This window comes from Pleurodeles waltl, chromosome 5 (assembly GCF_031143425.1).
Source record: "Pleurodeles waltl isolate 20211129_DDA chromosome 5, aPleWal1.hap1.20221129, whole genome shotgun sequence".
Classification (NCBI taxonomy): Eukaryota; Metazoa; Chordata; class Amphibia; order Caudata; family Salamandridae; genus Pleurodeles; species Pleurodeles waltl.
This window is the reverse complement of record NC_090444.1, coordinates 1,715,834,382-1,715,855,362: the sequence shown is the minus strand read 5'-3', so window position 1 is coordinate 1,715,855,362 and position 20,981 is coordinate 1,715,834,382. Positions and strand designations below refer to the sequence as shown.

The window sequence follows — 20,981 nt, the reverse complement described above, 5'->3', positions numbered from 1 at the left end:
AAGCCAACCTGTCAAGGAAGGAGCCCCTCCCTCAACTCCCAGGCCCCTTGGTTCACTGTTTGGGAGCAATGCACATCTCACCACAGGGAATCCATCAGGATCAGGGGACAGATGGAAACTGGCAGAAAATCTTTTTTGCTTTTAGGCAGTAAAATAAAAACCTTCAAAAGTGTTAATTTAAAAAAAGTCACATAAAATGTGACTGGATCATTACTGTAAGTTGGATTTTAAATTACTATGAAAATGAGTGTAAACTAGTATTAACCTGTGGGAGAACGAGCCTCGCCAAAGGGAAAAACAGCTTTGTAGGTTTGTCACTGCCAGGACATATACAGCATACATTATATATGACCTAATTTGTAGATACCATGCACACTAGGGGCATTGAGACCCTACCTTAGGGGTGAAATATAAGTATAAAAAAGGAAGGTTATGGCCTGGCAAACTTTTTATTTTGCCAGGTCAAAATGGCAATTGTAAACAGCACACCTAGGCTTCAGGGGCCAGCCTGGAGACATGTTTTACAGTTCTACTTTAGTGAGTGACCCAATCAGTGCTGCAGCCCACTAGTAGCATTTAAGTAAGAGGCAGTGGTAACATGTAATACTGAATACTAGGGATGTATAAGTAAATTAAATGTGCCAATTAATTATATGCCAACATCCTTAACAGGGAGAGCCAACTACTAGTTGGCAGGGGTAAAGTGCACTTGGTTCTATAGCAAACAAAAATAGGTCACTGTGAAAAGGAAAAAAATCTGGGTATTCCTGCAGGAAGGCCACATTTCCAACAATAAAATAATAATAATAATAATAATAATAAGAAGAAGAAGAAGAAGAAGAAGCAGAAGAAGAAGAAGAAGAAGAAGAATTAGAATTAGCATTGTAGAAATACTTTTATTATTTTGATTAATACTGCGTCAAGTCTGCAATAATAATAATAATAATAATAATAATAATAATAATAATAATGCTTTACCATTAGTATGATAAATTGTCACATTAATAATATTGTCATTATAATTATTCAGATAAGATGTATCATGAAAAAAGCAAGGTTAAATTAGAACCAGGCAGAAATGTAATTCTGCTTATGAAAATAGTGGAATTTGGTTCCTGCCAAGTTTAGCCAATCAGTGCATGGCAGAATTATAGTCCTGTTCACAACTTACAGTGTTCACAGGAACATGAGGCTTCATAACACCCACTTGTAAGCACAAGCAAGATTTGCCGGTCCCTGGCTCAATTTCTGTTGCCAAACAGCTTTCTCGCTCCATTATGTAACTCTGGAGGTTGTAAGTGGTTGCGCTGCTTCTCAAGATTAATTACGCGAGAAACAGCTTAATCAGCTCAAGTGGGAAGCTCAGCATCCTGCGTGAGCGGAAGAGAAATGAATGCATTTCTCTTCCGAACGGGGGTGGGGGCAGGCAGAGAGGCATGAAAGAAAAGGAAAGACCTTTCCTTTCCTTTCATGTCTCTCTGAGCATTTCTGTAGCCCACTCGTAAAGAGATACGGCTGCAGAAATGCCCACTAGACATCAGGGATTTTGTTTGTGTGGGCATAAACAATGACGGGGAGCGGCCCCTTTGGCAAGAGTCGCTCCACTGGGGGGCATTTATTTAAAGCCTTTTTTGCCTCCCCCAACCCCCAGAAGCAGATCGACCTATTTTAATTAGGCCGATCTGCCCCCAAGGGGGGAGAAACTACTAGGCACCAGGGATTTTTTCATTTGTTTATTTTTTTACAGATGGGGAGTGACCCCTTAGGCAGGGGTCACTCCCCTGGTGGGCAATTTTTTTTTAGGCCATTTCTACCCACCTTGGGGGCAGATCGGCCTAATTCTATTAGGTCAATCCGCCCCCAGGGGTGGCAGAAACTACTTAGGCACCAGGGATTGGTGTGTGTGTGTTTTGTTCGGGGGGCAGCCTCTTGGGCAAGGGTCGCAAGGGGGGCAGAAAGCACTGCAAAGACCAGAGACCACCACCCCAAATAAACAGGGACAAAGTTGTTCTGCCCACCGGTGGGCAGATGGGGCAATTACCCTCAATCCACTCCACGGGGATGCAGAAAGCCTACTAGATGCCAGGGAATTAAATAAAATTAATAAATAGTGGGGTGGTGCTACCAACCAGTATGGGCATGGTTATGCCCCCACCACAACTATAGGAGGTAACAGTCTTTCAGCTCTCTCCCTGCACACTAAAAGATCATATCCCAACGGCAAGCAAGAGGACATTTGATTATTTTGGGTTTTGGTTTTACATTTGGGCCATGCAAGCTTGTTTAACTCTCAAAATCGTCCCACTTGGAATGGTGGTGGCTGCACTTTTTGGACTTTGGGGAGCTGCCATGTAGAAAAATCTACGAGACCTACACACATCTGAAAACTAAACATCTGGGTGAGTCCAAGGTGGTGTGCTTTATATGCCCCCAGTACCATTTTCTTACCCACAATGCCCTGCAAATCTCCAACTTTGCTTAAAATCACAAGTTTTCCCCACATTTTTGTGATGGAACCTTCCGGAATCTGCTGGAATACACAAAATTCCTACCACCCAGCATTCTCGCATCTATACCGATAAAAATTCTGCCCAACTTGTCAGCCTAAATTTTTTTTTCTTCAAACTGCCCTTTTGGACCCACTTTGGTTCCCCCTCAATTTCAACATGTTTTTGGCTGTTACCTGTCTCAGGCTCTTGGCTACACAAGTGAGGTATCATTTTTATCGGGAGACTGAGGAGCTCCCACACAGAAATGTGCGAAAAATGAGATTGTTTACCTAAATTGGAGGTTTGCTGAGGATTCTGGGTAACAGAACCTGGTGAGAGACCCACAGGTCACCCCATTCTGGATTTCCCTAGGTGTCTAGTTTTAAACAATGTGCAGGTTTGGTAGGTTTCCGAAGGTGCCGCCTGAGCTAGGGGCCAAAATCCACAGCTTGGCACTTTCACAAAAAACACGTCAGATTTCAATGTAAAACTGTGATGTGTCCATGCTGCGTTTCCTGTCGTGGGCATTAGGCCTACCCAGACAATTGAGGTACCATTTTTATCAGGAGACTTTGGGAACACAGAATAGAAGAACAAGTGTTATTGCCCTTTGTCTTTCTCTACATTTGTTTCCTTCCAAATGTAAGACAGTGTGTAAAAAAGACTTCTATTTGAGAAATGCCCTGTAATTCACATGCTAGTATGGGGACCCCCGAATTCAGAGATGTGCTGATAACCACTGTTTCTCAACACCTTATCTTGTACCCATTTTGGAAATACAAAGGTTTCCTTGATTCCTATTTTTCACTTTTTATATTTCACCAAATGAATTGCTGTCTACCTGGTATACTATGAAAACCCATTGCAAGGTGCAGCTCTTTTATTGGCTCTGGGTACATGGGATTTTTGACGAACCTACAAGCCCCATATATCCTCACAACCAGAAGAGTACAACAGATGTAACAGTACATTGCTTTCAAAAATCTGCCATAACTGGAAAACGTTATAGGAGAAAACATGGGCAGAAATGGCTTTTTTTCACGTCAATTTCAATTTTAGTTGTTACTTTCTGTAGGAAAACCTTAAAGAATCTACCCCTTGCAGAATTTAAAATGTTGTCTACTTTTCAGAAATGTTTAGCTGTCCAGGATCCAACAATGGTTTTACACCCATCTCTGTCAGTAGCTGCAAGGAGGCTAAAAGCACAAAAAATAGTAAAAATGGTCTATGTCCCAGTAAAATGCAAAAATTGAGTTGAAAAATGTAGTTTTCTGATTCAAGTATGCCTGTTCCTGAAAGCTGGGAAGATGGGGATTTTAGCACCACAAACCCATTGTCGATGCCGTTGAAAGTGTGAAACCACATGCTTTCTTTTGCAGCCCTTTGTTTCCTATTTAAAATAAACAAACAAAACTTTTGCTGTATTTTGGCTAATTTCTTGGTCTACTCCCGGGGAACCCACAATCTCTGCATACCTCTAGACTCCCTAGGATGATGGAAAAAAGGACGCAAATTTGGCATGGGTAGCTTATGTGGACAAAATGTTATGAAGGTCTAAGCTCGGACTACTCCAAATAGCCAAAAAAAGGCTTGGCACAGGAGGGGGGGAAAAGTCCTGGCAGCGAAGGGGTTAACAAAAAAGAAATGGCACAGAGACTCCAACTTCTTTTTCCTATCCTGAAGGCTCCTCCCAGTGATTCATCCATCTCCTGGTCCCCCACTTTTCATTTGGATTTCGAGGTGAAAGCGTCACTCTATTTGTCTGCAATTCCTGCTGCATGTAAACCATTAGAATTAAAGGACTTTATGTTTGTGACATTGCAACAAGCAAGCAACAACATATTTGGGTAGGAGTGTTGTTTGATAGAGGGCCTGCTCTAATATATATTTGTACCTTTGATTCAATTTTTTTAATGTTATTGTGGTTGCGGTGGGTGGCCTTGAGTTGTGGAAGGGGCCTATTTTTTGCATTCAACATTTAGCTTTTACTAGGGAAAAAGGTTGTACAGTTAAGTACATTTTTTTCCATGTTTGTGAAATTTGCACTACTCATATATTTTATCATGTGGCCTGGTCTGCCCAAGTGCCATCCAGCCAGGACTAGGCATTGGGTAGGTCAAACAACTGATTCTGTGCTTAATGTTGCTTTAATACATCTCTCAGTTGAGTCATGGCATTGGATTGAATGCAAAACGTGTTTGGTTTTGTATTTCACATGTTTTCCTTCAAAAAGTGTATTTTGATGAGGTAATAATATTTTAATGCCTTGTCTTGGGAGAATGTGTGCACATAGAACTTTTTATAGCTGGGTCATTGTTTGGCATTGCTGAATTAATGGCAGTGTTTTCTTCATTGTATACCATTCCTCCTTTGGAGGGTCCAAGGGGAAACAGAGAGAGAGAGAGAGAGAGAGAGTGAGAGAGAGAGAGAGAGAGAGAGAGAGAGAGCACCATGTGGGCCACAACCATTTTGCGTAGTCAGTGTTTACAGGCCTGCATGTGTTCTTTGTTGTCAATGCCTCCATGCTTGTTGTCATTTGAACATGTGGCTGGTGGCCATTTTGGGAAGTAGTCAGTGTGATTTTGCAATAGGCCTGCATGTGTTCTTTTTTGTCCATGCCTCCTTGCTTGTTGTTACTTGAGCATGTGTGCGGTGGCCATTTTGTGCCACCAGTCAGTGTGTTAAACCCTATTTTCCAGTTTTCAAAGCAGTTTCCTAGGGGCATTGACAGAAGAAGGTTTTATTTTTGTTCATTTTTATACTTTTTTTTCCTTGATATAAGTGTAATGTAGATGAGGACCATTCATTTTTTAAGGATTATGTCACTTTCCACTGCACCCCCTCCCTGCCATAGGCATGCACCAGCATTCCTTTTTTATATGGATTATTACATTTCCCTCTGCACCTATTGACTGTCATAGGTCTTGTAGGCCATAGGCACACACCAGAATTCATTTTTCAAGGATTATATCATTTTACCCTGCACTCCCTGCCTGCCATAGGTCTCTTAGGCCACAGGTGCACACCAGCATTATTATTTTTTACAGATTATTCCATTTTCCCCTGCACTCCTTAGCTGCTATAGGTTTCTTAGGCTATGGGAGCACACCAACTTAATTTTTTTAATGATTCTTTTCTAACAATAGCAACACTACATCCAAAGCCCATGGCCATGTCCTCAGCGAGGAAGCCACGGCAATCATGACGACAAGCAGTGAGTCTGAATTAGATTTATCTCAGCCACAAGGTACTCAGTCATCACAGCAAACTGAGCAAAGTGAACAACGGGAGCTGCAGCCAGCAGCAGTTCTTCCTCAAGTAGAAGCAGATCAAGACGTCTGGCTTACTGTTGAGCAAGATGTAGCTCTTCAACCATTGGCTTCCTTAACTCCAACAAGAAAAAGAAATGGTACTCTACCACCTACTCGATGCTCCCCTTCTGAGGATCTGGTCATGGATTGGACCTCGGCTGAGTCAGAGACCCACCAATTGAGAGACAAGGGAAAAGAACAGTTCCTGAAAACCTGAGTATTATGGAAAATGCTAATGATGAGGACGAGCCAGTGATTATTAGTATGGAAGGTGACTCAGAGGACACTGAGATTACCCATTGTATTCAACCTGCTCAAAGGGAAGTGACACTGGTCCCACCAACACCACCAGTTTCTATATTTGTAAGGCCCCCACTGAGACCTGAATCCACCACTGCATCAGTCAAAGTATGCACTGCAGAGAGGCAATTATCAAGCCCACCTACCTCCAGTTCCTGTAGGCATTGGCAGTGGCACACAAAAAAGTCCCCCTCTCCGGTTTGGGAATTCTTTATGATTAGCAAGCAGGAGGATAACATTGCGATATCCTCTATTTGCCACACAAGTGTTTGTCAAGGTGCGCCTGGTAAATCCAAGCTACTGTTATGGGCATGGTTAGGCAGGAGGGGCCCTACAAACACAACCACCCATTGGCATGTCTGCATCACAGGAAGCTGGCTAAAATGTTAGGACTGGACCTCCTCCCTTTTCCTTTAATTTAAGGATTCGTAGTTTTAGAATTTGTGGCGGCCATCTGCCTGAAATGGTAGGTTTCCACCCAGACCTATTTTGCCAGAGCTGCTGTTCCAGCGCTCCATCATGATGAGCCAAGTGTTGTTTATACTATCTGCCTGACAACAGACATGTGGGCCAGCTGTCAAGCAACTGATTACATATGTACCACTGCACACTGGAACTCTTTTATGGGGGTTGGGCAACAGGTATCTGCATGTCTCAGTGCTGAGGAAAGGTTTAAGGGCCTTCTGTGGCATGCATGCAACAGTTGTGATGTTCGCCATGGGAAAAAAACACATACAGCTGCAAACTTCCTGGAAGACCGAAACAGCATGGTGTTGAATTGAATTTGTTGCCATGGACACTGACAGTAATATGGTCAAGGCCATGGCAGATGGTGGACATTTCAGAGTCCTGTGTTTGGCTCATTGCCTCAACCTGATTGGACTTACTGAAAAAAGAAGACATAGTCAGAAACATACTAGCCACATGCAGAAGAATCTGCACTCATTTCAGACATTAGTTTAAAGCCCAGAGACATTTGTGGATCATTTAGAGGGCTAATAGAGTACTAATTAAAGTCCTCTTACAGGAGGTGCTAACACATTGGAACTCGAACTATTACATGTTGCAATGCCTGTTTGAGCAGTACAGATGACTTACTACATGTTGCAATGCCTTGTTGAGTAGTGCAGATCGATCACCAACTACATCCTTCAAAGAGTAGGGAATGCAACTGTGAAAAACATGGCTATGGAGATGGACAAGTGGGAGCTAGACAAATGCAGACACAAATGCTACTTCATTTTGAGATTTTTACATGGGAAATCAACAAAAAGAACAGTGTAATGAGCTAAGCAATGGCGTTGTTGCATCTGCCTTAGGACCAGTTAAAAAAAGTGTCAAATGGTTTGCTGGTGTGAACGAAGAAGCATATGAGTTGGTTCCAAGTTGAATCCTTCACTTGGCTGCAAAGAGAGTTTATGTCCTCCAAAGAGTACATCTGTGCCTCAATCCTTTATCCATGGTACAAAAAATACTGCCCACTTTCATTCCTTTTTCAGAAGGGGAAGTTTCACAATACAAGATGTGGATTGTTGAGCAAGTGAGAGACCTGGAAGAAGAACGGTTGGACATTAGAGACAGGGGGTTCTGGTGTGCAGCTTTCAATCTCTAGAGAGGGCAAAGCTGTTGTCTCACAGCAGTCAACACCAGCAAAAACAGCAACAACACCAGCAACAGAAGAATCAGATCAAAAATCTGCAATGGTTTGTCTTCAGTTTGTAGGGCTTAAGTCAAGTGCAGAGTTGAAGGCAACAGAGGCCGGTCAAGTTGTAGCCCCAGTGATCATTGAGAGGATGGTCCAAGACTACCTGGTTGAACCAAAAGAGGCCTGCCTATGTCAAATCCCATTGGTCTGTGGGTATGGGAAGATGCATCAATGGCCAGAGCTCAGCAGACTGGCAATAAAATATCTGGCTTGTCAGAAAGCCAGCGTGTCTGATTAGTGTGGGTTCAGTGGGGTTCAGTGCAGCTGGTGCAGCTGTCACAGTCAGGGGGACCCGTCTCTTGCCTCAAAACGCGGAGAGATTGAGCACAATTAAAATGAAACAACACTTCATACCACAAGATTGCAACTGTTACTGAAGCAGCGTGAAGGAGGATGAAGGCGATTGGTCATACTCAACTATACTTGCTGACTAACATCTAGGTGCACCCCCTGAGTTTGAGGACAAATTCTACTTCCCTGACCAGTTAGGCCAAAATAGAACGTATACATTATCATTAAAAGCCTTTCCAAGACATCATGGATATAGCTAGAGAAACATTTATATTTTTGGTGTCTTGCTTAATCAGCCCACCATTTATTCATGGATGGGGTAGATTGGAATTTGACCAGTGTGCACAGAAGAAGCCTCCCACTTCATTTAAAGGACATAAAGACAATGACTCCCATCCCTTTCCTTCCTTTTTCATTCCCTTGTTGGGCTACCTCTGTTATGATCATTAATTTAAAAGACTGCCGTTATTTGTTTCTTTGATGGGAAAAGAGGTGATACAACAGACAAATGAATATCACAATGCTTGGAGTAGTAAAAAATTGCACCAATGATGATGATATGTGTGGTAGCAGTCGGAAAGTGTTGTTCAACTAATTTATAAACTTGATTTTAATGAATTGCAGTTTTTGGGGACTCATGGTTGATTCTGCCTGAATGTAAATGCCCCTTTCATTCTTAGCTAAGTTTGCTTGCGTGGTACTCTTCTTACTATACTTTTATTTAGGAGTCTTCAGAGACAAAACCAATCAATTTAGTCAACAAATGTACACAAAATGCTCACATTCATTTGCTCTTGTTTATCAACTGCAGGACTATCTCTTTCAGTCTCTTTTAGTCTCATTGGGGTCATGAGTCGAATGGAGCCAAGACTCAGGGTGGCACTACCTCCACAACCAGAAGAAGGACGTTATGAACAATGGATATCTACTTCAAAGGGAAATGAACATGTCTCAACAAGGCCAACATGTCTCTCTAGGCCTGTGTATTGATTTGGGAAATGCTGATTAGTGTGACGGCTCAAATGTCAAACTTCTCAAATTAAGTGGTTGTGGTTGGGTAGGGGACTGTAAATGGAGACATGTCACATCATGGATGCATTGGCTAAATGTTATGACAGTTATGAGAGTGATCATCCAAGTGCATGAAGTGACTTGTCTGAGATTGGTTGTAAAATAGTCTTTACTTCTCAGTTAATCTCATGAGTTATGATTGCAAATGCCTATGCAAGTGCCTTGGCTCTTGGTCCTCATGATACTCACCTTCTTCTTGACTCCACAATAGTGACATTTACTGTTTTGCAATCCACCAGCCTTCTCTACTTCTGCACTAAAGCTCCATACCATTCTGGTTAACTTACCAGACCGGTTCAGTCATGCACCCAAGAAAGACATTCCGAGAACAATGTAGATGCACTACTCAACTTGACATTTATACAGATTATAATTTTTCTTTTAACAGTCATAATTTGTAGAATATACTTCTCCCTAATTTGTATTTTTCAAACCTAGCTGACCGAACAATTAGAAAATAACTAGGATCTGTGAGGTTGAAGGACTGTTTGCAATGCATTAATTACCTGATCTGTTATTTGTTTCATTTCCTTACACAACAGATTTTATGATGAAGATGATGTGCTGCACATCGACCTGATGAATATCTGAACACTGTAGGAGGGTGGCTCTCTACATAGAGTACTAAAATGGCATGCAGTGTGCAGAGAGTCCAAGCAACTCCACCTAGATATCCAGAGATAAAAAGCAGGCCACCTAATGCTCTGTTCCTGTGGTCAAGTAGGTGAGCAGTTAGGTTTATCTTGGAGATGTGCTAAGCATTTGTTTTACTCACAGTATATATAAACGTGGACACACACACAGAAAAATAAATCAAGATCAATTTACAAAACTCCTTCAAGATCATCAATATATGGTAAGTACTTTTTTAGTTATGATTTTTCAAAGTTTAGAAAACTTTCAGTTTTTGTGCATAGTTACGCACCATAGGAATCAATGGAAAAAACTTTTGAAATGTATATAAAATCAGGCAATGCTCTCACAAATGTCACCTATTATTAGGTAAAGGTAGTCGAAGTGTCCAATGATCATTTCAAGAACTTGGGTGGTTCTGGGCTCAAGCAGGAGCAGCGGCTGAAGGTCTTGGCACACTAAGGAGAAGGGGACCACTTGGAAATACACTGCAGAGACAGACTTAAAGGTAAGTGCGGTGGGTTCCCTTGGAGGGTGGAGGGTACATGGGGTAATGGTCCCCTAGAGCACAGCTAGTTTATCAATGCAGGGGCCAGGGCGGCTGGGTGCAGAGCAGACAGGTCTGCAAGGAGCTGTGCATCTTTAAGTCCTTGGAGTCAGAGCAGGCGACTTTGAGGGTGGATTACAGGTCAGCCGGGCAACTATAAGGGGTGGTTCCTAAGTTTCCTGAAGTCCCTCAACTGGTACTTGCTTCTAGGATTTTTAGAGTCCAGATAGGACTTTCCTTTTGGGTGTCTGACATTGGGAGTCTGGTACCAGGGGTAGTAGTATGCCAAAGCCCTGTAGAGTCACAGTGCCATCAGACTCTGGCACAGTGGCAGGTCTTATCATTCAGGGCTGTTGTACGACATTTGGTTAGGCTGCTGGGTCCTGGTCACTTTACTGAACTTCACGAGTTCCCTGCCTGCAGGGAGCATAAAGTGATACCTTCACTCAAAGGGAGGTTCTTGGTGATTTTGAGAATGCTGGTGGTGCTCTGGGTTTTTATAGAGTCCTTCAGGTTTCCAGGTGACACTTCAGTGGCGATTATCAAGTTCTTGAAGCAGCAGGCAGGGTTTGGTGCCTTTCTCTGTCTGCAACAGGGCTTCAATTCTCTTGCCTTGGAGTTTCTTTGTGCCAATCGAATCTAATTCTTTTTTTGTCTAGGGATGCCCTCAAAATAATGCATTTAGGGGCATTAAGGCAAGTATGGGGATGTTAGGGGGAGTACCTGGTAGTGGCCACCAACCTTAGGGTGGCTACTCCCACTAACTGACTACTTTCTATGGGTTGGGGTCACATCCTTAACCCTGAATGGCTATTTCACTACCATCTAAGATGGAGGAAAATGAAATGGAGTGGTCACCTCACCTGAGAGGTGATGTAGGCTGGGGATGGCACCCCTCCTATACTTGCTAGGTTTCCCCACCTAAAGTGGGGACAAAACCTTGGGCAGCCAACTCCTAATAGCAGCAGAGGCAGAGGCCAGATTTCAATGGCAATAAAGTCTTTGAAGCTTACCGCTGGTGCAGGGTGCCTGCCTGGGAAGGAGTTATAACACCTCCACCAAATAAAGGCTTTGTGTTCTGCTCCTGAGAGCAAAAAACTCTCACCCCAGGAGTCCAGAATCATGTCTGGTGGTGGTAGGCTGGTTAGGTCTAGGCAGCAACCATGCCATTGCTGTTTTGCAGGGGGCACCTCTGGGTACATTTTATAATACAGCACTAGCATCACTCAGGGTTCAGAGAGGCCATCATGTAGTTGGGAGACTCGTAATGACCAGTGTCCATCACATGCATTTGCTATGGCTTCCCTGTACAACTTACTATAACTAAGAATTAGCAAAGACACAGCAGTGGCATATTAGCTCATGTGCACATATGTCCTCACATGCATAATAGTGCACCTTTCCTTAGGGCTGTAAGGCCTGCCAGAGGGGTGACTAACCTATATTGAATGCAGTGTTAGTGGACACAGCACTCTTGGTGAGTACAATGTTGAGTTTGCAACTTTGGATACAACTCATCATGCACTTGCAATGGCAGTCTGCATGAGGCTGGTGTGAGGCCTCTCAGAGTGGCACAGTTGGTGCTGCAACTCTGGGGGACCCTCTTCAGTACCCAGGCTCTTGGTATCAGGGGTACCATGTACCAGGGACTTATAAAGATGGCTGAAGTGGCAAACATAGTACAGTTTTGGGAAAAGAGATCTAGCCCTGGGATCCGGTTTAGCAAGGGCCCAGGGCACCTACAGTTTGAAACCACATTGTTTTCCAGACAATAAGTGGAAGGCTACCATGTCAAAAGAGGCCTTTTCCCCCACACACCTTTTCCCAATTCCCCGCTCCTATCCATTTATCAAACCCCTAACCTTCCTCTCCAAGACTGTGTTATATATTAAGGAGTGACTTACTAATTTACACCCTAAATGGATCAATCACACATTTGGTGTGGCAGAAAAGTGATACCAAATATATATATATATGTATATGTTACAGTTAGGACCTAGTTTGCCTGGGAATTTTTTTGTTTGTTTTGCAAATAACTTTGGCACCATTTGATGAATGTTTCAAAACTAGTTTGCCAGTCACTTCAGCTTCTTTCTGCATAGTTTCAGGATGATTCCTCAAGTAGGGACTGAGAAAAAGGGGGGTACCAAAATGCATTTTCTCCATGCAATTTTCCATAGGGATTTTAGACACCACTACAGCTCGACCCGCTGAACGGTATTACATCAAATTTGGCAGAAAGCTATATCTTCGTACAGAAAGATCTCTTTTTGGCATTTGGTGTAAATCTGTTCAGTAGTTTTGGAGTTATTAAAGTAAAAAAGATTTATGTATATCATCTAGAGATGCAGATCCACCACAGATCTTCTGCGGTACTGTTTTTTTTTGTAGATCCACACGCCAACAACAATGCCCTGTAATTTGCTGCCACCATTTTCTTAATCTGGACTCGGTTCTAAGTGGGGAAAATAAAATTCAAAAGTGATAGAACGGGTCAAGGTAGAGGTACCCCGATCCCATGTATGCGCCATATTTCAAATACAGCATACCACAGCAGTAGCAAGGGGAGTAGCTTCAGGATTTTGGACGCTAGCCCAAAGCTTCGCAAAAATATTGATGCTAATCCTGCAAAGCACTCAGGCCCATATTTATACTTTTTTAGCGCCGCTTCGCTAAAAAAGTATAAATATGGGCCCCAGTGGCCTATTGTAACCAATGGAAGGCTTCTTTTAACACCTGCTCTGTGACAGTCAAAAATGAAGGAGTAAAAGGAAGTGAACCTATGAGATTTATTCCAACATATCACAATAAAATAAGGAATGTGAAAAAGATATTTCAGAAATTTTGGCCAGTACTACAGATAGATGAGACTTTGGCGAAGATAGTGGACGAATACCCTAGATTTACTTTTAGGCAAAGCAAGTTCCTGAAAGATGCATTGAGCCATCATTTGTTACTGCAAATAGAGACCAACAAATTGATTAGTGGGTTCTTTGTTTGTGCGAACTGCAAAGCATGTGCGTATAGTAGAAATTGTAAAGAGGTAAACTTTTCAGGAATGTCTATACCATATCTTATAAAAATATAAAAAAATATGTGACCTGCAATTCTGACTACGCTGTATACACTCTACAGTGCCCATGTAATAGGTTCTATGTGGGAAGTACAATACACACTGCAAAAAACGAGTGGTGGTCAATATGAGAGCAGTTATACACAACAATAAGATCTATCCGGTGGCATAACAGTACACTATGTGCCATGATCAGAAGGTAAAACACTGAGGGGCTGATTTAAGAGCCCCCAGCACCTCCTAGCGCCACATTAGCGTTGTTTTTTTAACGCTAATGTGGCCCAACGAATCCAAAATCGTCACACCAGATTTACAAAGTGGTGCAATGCATGCATTGTTCTGATTTGTAACCCTTTTTAACCATTTCTGGCACATGATCCCTGCACCCTAGGCAGTTCCCCAGTTAGGGGAGCCGAAAAAACGGTGCAAAGAAATCTAACAGATTTCTTTGCATCATTTTTTTCGGCACTTTTATAACTTGCTCAGAGCAGGCATTAAAAGGAGGCACAGCATTGTTTTCAATGGACATTGCAGGATTAGCATCAAAAATGTTGACACTAGTCCTGCAAGCCTCCGAACTAGCATCTAAAATGTTGATGCTAGTTTCCCTAACTACCGCCATTGTGCGCCGTATCTTAGATACAGTGCACACATGGTGGAATTAGGAGGGCGCTAAGGGGCGTAAGGAAAGTGGTGCTGCACTGGGTGCAGTGCCACTTTTCTTAAATAAGGGCCTTCAATTTGTAGTTTTGGACATAATCCCATTAAGGAAAAAGGTGGTAATAGAACTCTAGAATTGATCAAACCTGAGTCGAGACTCATCATTAGCTTGAATATCTTTGATCCTGTTGGACTAAACAAGGATGAAGAATTAGCAGTTAATTTAGTTTGAGAAATATATATAATTGAGTAATGTATCCCATTAAACTATTTTATTGGGTAGGAAGTTGGCTCTGTATATTTATATGTATTTCTAATTTTAGTTTATATATATGTATAAATGGTTCATGATTTTTTTGGATTTATACTGTATTTAAAATATAGTTTTTAGTTACAGGTGGGGTGCACAATTTTATGTCACATGGCTGGACTTCGTGATACTGGATTTATACTCTTCCTGAATATTAATAAGAAAAGCAAAAGAGCTGTTGTATCCTTTTTCATGTGCCCATTTGGGCTGTAATATGGTCTAACTGATCTGAAATAATTGACATGAAGTGTATGTGTTGCAGAAATAGAGGCTGTTTTTAGGGAAGAGTGTTAATATTAGGTGAAAATGACACAATGTGATGGCCTCTTTATGGCCCACTTGCGCAGTGGTGAGATTGTAGTAATATGTGATAAACATATTTAAGCCTGTTTCTGAATGAAAATTATACCCGTATTGATAGATTTGGCAATCTTGACAGATCACCCCAAAACTTTCCATGTGCTGCAATAATCACCAGCACACTTTTTTTTTCAAAAAAGTTTGTGAAGATTCGTCAAATGTTGCCAAAGATATAGGCAAGTCAAAAGACTTTTCCTATGAAAACATGGCTCTAACTATAACTACCTAGTGCTGACTGCCACTTGGTAATATATATATATATATATATATATATATATATATATATAGTGTTAAAATCACCAGGAAACTCCACTTACTTGGCCATACCCACCTTAGTAGTATTCAAACGTTTCCCACCTTTTGCCAGGATGATAGACAGCTTGCCATAAGATCCCCCAGTGTGTTTCCCACTGATTTTGGTGGTAGGTTCTTGATGCCGACGAATATGAGGACATCTCCACCAAACAAAAAAGCACTTACGTCATATAGATAAGAGGAAGGACTCTGGTTTGGTGATGTCACTGACCATGTCATGAGTGATGTAACATGTGAGGTCATAAGCAGTGCATTGCGGGGGTGTAAGTTATAGTTTGCTCATGTTACTATAACTGCTGAATTTCACTTGTTTTGTACGAGTGAAATGTGAGCCTAACTATAACATTCCTGTAGCCATGGGCGGCTCCTCCGCAATGGAGGAGAAGCCTCACCCCCCTGGCTAAGAGCCAGCAGCTGTAAAATAAAACAATATTTCATTATCGTTTTATTTTACACCTGCTGGCTCAGCCAACAGCATGTGCATGGAAGAGCAGGGCTGGCCACAGGAGGGGGAAGAGAGGAGGGGCAGTAGAGTCTGTGCACTAAGTGCCGGTCGCCTTAGGTTTCTCCAAGACAGGTTGGAGAAACTGCACCAGTTCCGGTTTGCAGCCTGAGTGGCAGACCAAGCCACCCATACCAATTGTGGCACTGCTCTCATGCTAGGTGTAGCATGGGAGCAGCACCACACTTGCTGGGGACCCTGTAATGATGTCCCAAGGAATGCTGGGAAACCAGAAGAGAAGAGGAGTGAGGCGGTGGTATCCGGAACTACGGAAAACGGAGTTTTTTTAAAAATTATTTATTTACCCCATCCCCCTTGCCCCCCAACACCCCCCATGAAATATTTGTGGCAGCCGTCACTGTCTGTAACCTTTATATATATTATACATATGAGGCTGGCCTGGTTTGTAATGGGTCCCAAAGGTACTGACACCTAATACCAGGTCCAGTTATCCCTTATTAGTGAAATGTAGTCATTGTCTAGAAGCCAGGCTGTCTAAGGGTAGCTGTAGCTGAGCAGCCAATGCTGAACTAGGAGACAGGCAAAGCTCTTGAAATGCCACTGCAGTCACACAGTACTCACACACATGAAAGAAAATACTCAGGCCCATATTTATACTTTTTGACGCTAAACTGCGCTAACGCAGTTTAGCGTCAAAAAGTTTTGCGCCGGCTAACGCCATTCTGAAGCGCCATGCGGGCGCCGTATTTATTGAATGGCGTTAGCCGGCGCAAGCAGACCGGCGCTGCCTGGTGTGCGCGAGAAAAACCACGTACACCAGGCAGCGCTGGCGTAGGGGGAAAATGGCGCATGGGCGTCTTAAAATGGGGCAAGTCAGGTTACGTCGAAAAAATCGTCGTAACCCGACTTGCGCCATTTATTTTCGACGCCCATCCCCCATCAACATGACTCCTATCATTGTAAAGATAGGAGTCATGCCCCCTTGCCCAATGGCCATGCCCAGGGGACTTCTGTCCCCTGGGCATGGTCATTGGGCATAGTGGCATGTAGGGGGGCACAAATCAGGCCCCCCTATGCCAAAAAAACTTATTAAAAAAAAATAAAAAAATACTTACCTGAATGTCCCTGGGGTGGGTCCCTCCAGCCTTGGGTGTCCTCCTGGGGTGGGCAAGGGTGGCAGGGGGGGTCCCTGGGGGCAGGGGAGGGCACTCTGGGCTCATTTTGAGCCCACTTGTCCCTTAACGCCATGCCTGACCCAGGCGTTAAAAAGCGGCGCAAATGCGCCGTTTTTAGCCACGCCCACTCCCGGGCGTCTCTTTTGCCCGGGAGTATAAATACCACGTAAAGGCCTGGGAGTCATTTTTTAGACGGGAACGCCTCCCTTGCATATCATTAACGCAAGGAAGGGGTTCACGCTAAAAAATGACGCACATTCCGGGAACTTTGGCGCTATTCGCCTCTAACGCCATAGTATAAATATGGCGTTAGTTGGCGTTAGTTTAGCGTCGAATTTGCGTCGAAAAAAACGACGCAAATTCGGCGCAAACGGAGTATAAATACGGCCCTCAGTGTTACAAAAATAAAGGTATTTTATTTTTAGTGACACAATGCCAAAAATACCTTAGAGACTATACTCCCTTAGGAGGTAAGTAATATACACAATATATACACTAGTATCCAAAAACAGGTACGTAAACAGTTAGAATACAGTGCAAATAGTTAAAATCACAATAGGTTGCAATGGGATTAGGAGGAACACAAACCATATGCCTAAATAGTGGAATGCGAAACTTGATTTCCCACCTAGGCAAGTGTAGGTGTAGAGGACCGCTGAGAGTGTAAGAAAACACCATAGGTAAGTAATAGACCCCATCCAGAGCCCAGGAAAACAGGAGTAAATCAAAGTAAGTTTCCTAAAACACTCAAGAAGTCATGATAGAAGATTGTGAAAGTACCAGAAGAGATTGCTGGACCTGAAGACCTGTGGGAGAAGGGGACCAAGTCCAAGAAGCACTGAAGAGTCCAGGGAGAACAGGAGCCCCTGCTAACCCGGATGAAGGTGCAGAAGAAGAACCACCAGTGAGAAGATAAAGTCAGTTACGCACCCAAGAAGACAAATGCGGTTCCTGGTTGGTGCAGAAGATGTCCAACAATGGATGGATGATTTCAGTCTGGTTTTCGTAGCTGGATTCTGCCAACAAGCCTTGGCACATGCAAAGCTTGTGGTTAGAGGAAAATGGCATTGCCCGGGACCAGGAGGGACCTGGTGGACCCTATCCAGGAGGGGGAGACAGAAGGGGCTCTCAGCAACTCATCGATTCCTCAGAGAACCAGGCAGTCCCACACCACGGGGACAAAGAAGATGCAAATGGAGGCCAATCTAACACGACACAAAGGGATCCCACGTTGCCGGAGAACCACTCAGGAAGCTGTGCGTCGCAGGACGGAGTGAAGAACTTCTTATAAAGTTGCACACAAGCCTTGGCAACTGCAAGTCATGCGGTGCACGGGGGTACTGTCTTACTTGGAGAGGCAAGCTCTTACATCCACCAACGTTGGACAGCTGGACCTCAGGACTGTCAGGGTCAAGTTAGTCTACCACCCATGTTGCTGGATCCACGCTCGTTCTCTGGAGAAGGGACCCACTCCACCAGTCGTGGCTGCAGAGAAGTGCCGGCTGAAGCAGGGAAGTGACTCCATCACTCCACAGGAGATTCCTTTGTTTCTTCTGGTGCAGGCTGAAGACAGGCAGTCCTCAGAGGATGCATGGCCTGGAAACTGTTGCAGTTGCTGGTAGGAGCTGAAGATACAATGTTGCAGTAGTCGTCCTGGCTTCTTTGTTGCAGTTTGTAGAGTTCATGAAGGGTTCAGCAGTGGTTCTGTCAATAGAAGATGAAGTAAAGGATGCAGAGGATTCCCGCTGGAGTCTTGCAGTCCGAATCTGAGGAAACACCCAGAGGGGAGACCCTAAATAGCCCTGCAAGGGAGATTGGTCACATAGCCAAGTAAGCACCTATCAGGGGAGGTCTCTGACGTCACCTGCTGGCCCTGGCCACTCAGATGCTCCCAGGGGGGCCTCACCACCTGGGAATCCAAGATGGCAAAACCCAGGGACTCTCTGGAGGAGCTCTGGGCACCACCCTTGGGGTGGTGATGGACAGGAGAGTGGTCACTCCCATTTTCCTTTGTCCAGTTTCATGTCAGAGCAGGGACTGGAGGTCCCTGAACTGGTGTAGACTGGATAATGCAAGGAGGGCACCATATGTGCCCTTGAAAGCATTTCCAGAGGCTCTTGGAGGCTACTCTTGGAGGCTACCCCTTCCATGCCTATAACACCTATTTCCACAGGGAGAGGGTGTAACACCCCTCTCCCAAAATAAATGCTTTGTTCTGCCTTCCTGGGCCTAAGTTGCTCAGGCACCAGGAGGGCAGAAACCTGTCTGTGAGGTGGCAGCAGCTGGGGCTGCCTGGAAAACCACAAAAGGCTCATATGGCAGTACTGGGGGTCCACTGTGGAGCCCCTAGAGTGCATGGGATTGTACAACCAATACTAGAATCAGTATTGGGGTACAATTCCCAGTTGTTAGACACCTTACATGGCCATATTTGGGGTTACCATTGTAAAGCTGGACATAGGTATTGACCTATGTCAAGTGCAAACGTAAAATGGCATCCTCGCACTCACGAAGTCTGGGAAAATGGTCCTGGATGATGTGGGGGCACCTCTGTTAGTGCAGGGGTACCCTCGCACACAGGTACTTTGCACCTAGCCTTCAGGGTTGGAAGGCCTGAAATATAGGTGACTTATAAGTGACCTGGTTCAGTGAAAATGGCTGTGAAAGGGTTATGTACCATTTCACGCAGGCTGCAATGGCATTCATGCAGAAGCCTTTGCATGGGCTCCCTATGGGTGGAAAAAGTAATCCTGCAGCCCATAGGGATCCCCTGGAACCCCAATGCCCTGGGTACCCAAGTACCATATACTAGGGACTTATAAGGGGGGACCAGTATTCCAATTTTGGGTGACATTCTGGGTTACCAGTATGCAGTGACAACATTTAGGGGAGAGAGAGCATAATCACTGGGGTGACATGCCAAAAAGAAGGTATATATATATATATATATATATATATATGTATATATATTTATTTATCAAGTGCACTCTTGGCAGTAAAGTGAACATGTGACTTTAAGGCCAACCACAGTATAAAAGGCGAGTCAACTTCACCATGTGGTTATTTTTTAATTGCAGAGTGATGTATCTACGATTAAGGCTGTGCTGTCAGCCGAAACGCGTCAGAATAATGTTCATTTTGCCCGTGATTTAAGATGCAATAAAGTGCCTCATAGCGCTGTTAAATTGGCTGGGCACTTCATTTCCTCCTGTGGAGAATGTGTGAAGGATATATATATATATATATATATATATATATATATATATGGTTATTTTCAATAAAAATAGAGGTTACAATGACATTGTAGTGAGGTTCATATTTTACACACACAAAACCATATAAATTCAGCAGTTTTAGTTATACTTAACTCAAGCAACAATAACTTCTGCTGTAAAGCAAATATAACTGAGTCCTAAGCCAACCCCCCAAATGCAGCTAACCCAGGGGGGAGGCATGCAGCCCTGTTCCTCTGGCTGATTTCGGACCCAGGGACCCCATCCCCCAGGACCCACCACATTTCTTTTTAGGGGTAGGGGTACATGTCTCCTAATACCAGGCTGGTTCTAGCCTTGGGGACTGCATCCCCAGGACTCACCACTGGATTTATGGGGTGAAGGGCACCCAGCCTCTCTCCCTGGCCATTTTTAGCCCCAAGGACCCCATGCACCGGGGAACAGCCATATTTTTCTACGGCCAGGCCATCGGAGATGGAGTTCCGAGGGCCAAACTCGGTCCAGCACCCCCTCCCCCATTATTTAATAATTCATTCACATCCAGAACCTGGCCCACCTAGGGGCCTAGTAAAGCAAGTGCAAGAAACAGTGCTTGTTGATTTTTTTTAATTTCCCTGCAGATTTTCCACAGCTTTAAGGGACATTTTTTGAAAAAATGTTTTTGGCCCTTACCACCAGGCCTTAGGCGTCAGGGTACTGCTACCCTGCCCCTTTATTGGTACTTTTAGAAGTTTGAGTCCCAAGATGGAAATTGAGTGGAAAAACGTGTTTTGAGAGCCCTCCTTTTTTCTATTCCGCTAGATGAATCACCATAAAACTTTCCAGCTGATGTGAGTGAAAAACTAGTTTTGAAAATTTTGGGAAGATTCATCAAACAACGCCAAAGTTATTAGCAAAGCAAAAAAAGATTTTCCTATGGACACTAGGTTCTAACTATAACAACCTACTGGCAATCGCCAGTAAGTAATATGCATGTGTTATACCTGGCATCCTTGGCGTGGTCTCCCCTGTCTTTTTTTGCCACTGCTTCCCATGTTTTGACTGT

The 20,981-nt window shown here is 43.7% G+C and overlaps 1 protein-coding gene across 4 annotated transcripts in view; it reads right to left on the bottom strand.

Moving 5' to 3' along the window:
- The window catches only part of LOC138296696 (adhesion G protein-coupled receptor F5-like), a 1,100,568-nt gene that overhangs the window by 988,394 nt on the left and 91,193 nt on the right, over positions 1 to 20,981 (bottom strand). The gene's annotated exons all lie outside the window — the stretch shown is intronic.